Below are 3,848 nucleotides of genomic sequence, written 5' to 3' on the forward strand. Positions count from 1 at the left end.
GATGTGAAAATGAGGCATGAAATGAAATGTATATTCAGGTTTGGCATGCACGGCAGTTTATTGGACTCCTAAAAAGTTAGACTTTCAGCTGATTATTTTCTTCTTTCTGAAGCAGTTAAAAATCTATTTTCAGGATATTTATAATCAGAAAATGAAATTTAATGAGAATTAACACATTCAGTGAGAAGTCATTCATCTCAGGAATCTCCTTCATTGTACAGGAGTTAAACAGAGGACAGGGTCTAGTTTCCTAAACCAGAGGCACGTAAGTTTTGTTTTCTTTGACTTACGTGTGTTAAACCTGAACTGTGCTAGTGGTTGTCAGGGTGCCAATAAAATGGAGCAAGAGGTGTGCTTGCCTTAATTCCATGTAGTCATTTTAAAAGCAGTGATATATGTTAGAGGATAATGTTAATAATCCAGGTAGTTACAATTTCTTGACTCTATGGGATGGGGGAGTTGTGGAAAAGCTTTCACTGGAGGTTTGGTGGTTACTTTCTGGACTGGGAAGGGCCAGTATATGCTGATGTCCTGCTTTGGAGCTTGAGTTCTTTCAGTGAAGGTTTAGCACAAACACAAGAAGGATTGAACTGGATTAGCAGGGGTTGCTTTTTCCCCATTTTAAAGGAAAATGGTTTATGGAGAAGCTGAATTGTTGGTTCTCAACAGATAAATATTTACAGCAGATTTTCTCATGAGGGGAACAAAATAGGACAAATTAAAGTATTCCTTCTTTGAGATGAAAACCAGTCTATCTGGGAACCTTCCCAGCTGATTCAAACTGTTGCCTTTGGGATGTGAGCTTTTTAATAGCCTGGAGATGGGAGCTGGCCAGCCAGGTCAGCAGCGTGAAGGCTCGTGCCCTAGAAAAGGGAAATTACTTCCTGTTATGGCTTTCTTTCATCCGCATATTTCCCACTCTGCTTCAGCAATCTAGTTAAGCCCCAAAGCCTGGCTACATGTCTCCCTTTCTGCTGCCAAATTCGCCTGGGGGAGGAGGGGTGAGAGGCAGGCGGAAGAGAGCAGAGAAGAGCGAGAGGTTTGCAGGCTGGCGTAAGGTACGCTGGGGTGGGGGCATCAGGACGAAGTACCCTTCCACAGCCCTGTTACACACACACACACACACACACACACACACACACACACACACAGAGAGGACTGTAAGAGCAGACTCGGTCCTCTGGCCATAGCCCAGCAGATTGGGGCTGTGGATGCTCCCTTTGCTGCTTTTATGTCAGCTGGGCCATGAATGGGCTGTGCAGGTCTCCTGTGTGCTGCAGGAAAAGTCTGCCCTTTCCAGAGATGTTTGACCTCGGTAGAAGCTGCAGATGCCCAGTGCCTCCAAGAACAGAAAATCAAACCTGTATGGAATTCTGACGGCAAAGCTTCCTGCTCTGGCCAGTTCAGCTAAGTCTGGGCTGTTGATGCAGGGCTGGGCTCTCAGCTGGTCTAGATGAGCAGGACTCGACTGGAAGTCGATGGGAATGTGTTAGTTTTCACCAGCAATGGATCTGGTCAAACAAGCACCCCTGCCCCTCTCTCTGCGTGCATGTCTGGCACAAGGGAACTCTACTTTTAGTAAATCCCTGAGCCAAATCACTCTTTTTATGTGAAAGTTCCTAATTCAGATAACAGACAAATGTAGGTAAACATTTTGCTTTAAAATTAATGGATTCACCTTGCTGTTCACAGAAGGCCGTATGATGACAGTCTTTTCTGGCTTCCCTTCTTAATTGCTCATATGTTTTAATTTTCTAGCAGGATGTTTATGAAATGTTCCATTTGTTGCTAGTTTTATATACATGCACCTATAAAAAACCTATATATATATAAAATAGTGTGCACATGTATTTATTTTTTTCAATTGCCGAAAATCAATTCACAGAGCAAACCCTAGGCCTTTCACAGAACTTTTGATGCCTTAATTTAGTGTTTTTAATATATGCTGCGGAGGTTTGAAATGTGACTTTGTTATGAGGTAATCCCCCTACTTTCAGAGGGATTCACAGTACTGCAGTATGCTGAATCGATTGAAAATGAAAAGCTTGGAATAAAGCTAGTTGATGATCAATTAATCTCAGCTGAGAGGGGGAAATTGTCCTCTCTTGTATTTGAAGAAAGTGTGTTCCCCCAGGAGGACCTAGGAGTTCTCCGTAATCCTTATTACGTACAAAGAAGGGAGGAAGCCTTAAAAGAAGCAGCCTCTCCTCCATAACCCTGTTCTACTAACGTGGGACCGGGCACAGCACGCTGCGGAGTCCACGTCATCAGAAAGCAAACCAACCAACCTGGTCAGTCCCTCTGTCAAGCAGGGGGCGAGGGCGGCGGAGCACGGGAAGCTGTGCCTCCCCCAAGGATCAGCATCTCCAGTGGGCAGATCACTGCCGCCGGTGTTGTCACCCCAGTGGTGGTGGGGCATGTCACCCTCTGGGGACACCCGTTTCTGTTGGTTGTAGAGTGGTTGTAGGTAACAATCTCTGAGAAGACACCCTGCTTCCAGAACGCCGAACTTCAGTGGAGTAAATCTTCCACCAAGAGACTTCAGCTCACAAGTTTCAGGGGCTTTTCATGCTATTTAAAAAGCTTTGTGCATCAGGTACTGCTTAAAGTATTCTACATCCAGCCTCCATGTCAGGGCATTTAAAAATATGGAATTATTTTAGGTATTGTGCTATAAATGTCGAATGAAGAGACCTGAAATTTAGGTTGATAATGTTTAAGTATGGAGCTAACCTTAGATACCTCAGAAGAGGAGAGGAGTGCCTCCCAACCATGAAAAAGGAAACGAGCACCTTCGTGGGCACGTGGGGTGGAAGTGCCCATCATTTACATGGTTGTAAGGGTAGTTAGTTGTGGTTTCGGGGTGGTTAATAGTGCTGTGAGGCTTCTGCAGGAATGTTCTGTAGCAGCTGCGTTGTTTCAAAAGCTTCATCTGAAGTGCAGTATCATACCTCTCAGAGAAGTGCGAGAGTCTGATCAGCTGTTTTGCAGCCAAAAAAGCATTTCTAAGAAATAAAAGTGCATGTTCTGATAAAAGTTCATGCCACTGAACAACTTGGCTTAATCCAAGTTCTGTCCTAGGGTAAAAAAAAGTTCACGATAGAGCACAGCATCAAATGCCTATTATGTTGTTCTTTGTTTCTTTGCCAGCTGTGGATTTAAAATTGGAATAATTCAAAAAGCAGTGGGACATTATGACTCACTCGGTACCTCCTGGGCTTTTGACATTATCGTAAAGCCACATACACTTGAGCGCGAGGTTTAGCAACCGCAGAGTACCTGATTAACCGTGAACAATGACCGATTTCTTCTGAACAGCCACAGGGTCTAGCTGCGGCTACAGGTGTGCTCTGCTGAGTGACAGCACCCATGGTATTGTTTTGGTGGTTAAATTTATTCCTTCAGTCAAAATCGGGGACGTGTTCTAATAGGGACATCAGTGTTATGAGACTATTTGTTTCAAGATTTGTGGAATTAGTGTTATTTTTCTTTTAGTTTGTATTTCACATGTTGTCTTTGAGTTCCCTCTGAAAACTCCTGGTGGAAAGCTTGGGGAATGGGCATTGCATAGCAGAGAGAGATTAAATAAGAGGAGTTTTGGCCACAAAATGTCCAATACAATTAATCTAGAAAGTCTGCATCTTCATTTAAAAACTGTTGAAAGCAGAGTCCAACAGCACATCTCCCGTGGAAGATCAACTTTATTTATGTTGCCTAGTGTGAAAGCTGAAAAGGGAATAATAAAATAAAATCTTCCAGGCTGGAAATATAGAACAGTTTGCTTGTCTATAGCTCAGTCTCCACAGGAAAGTAAAGACGTATTAAGTCATATGTCGGCTGAGTTGAAT

Source organism: Buceros rhinoceros, unplaced genomic scaffold (genome assembly GCF_000710305.1).
Source record: "Buceros rhinoceros silvestris isolate BGI_N320 unplaced genomic scaffold, ASM71030v1 scaffold25037, whole genome shotgun sequence".
Classification (NCBI taxonomy): Eukaryota; Metazoa; Chordata; class Aves; order Bucerotiformes; family Bucerotidae; genus Buceros; species Buceros rhinoceros.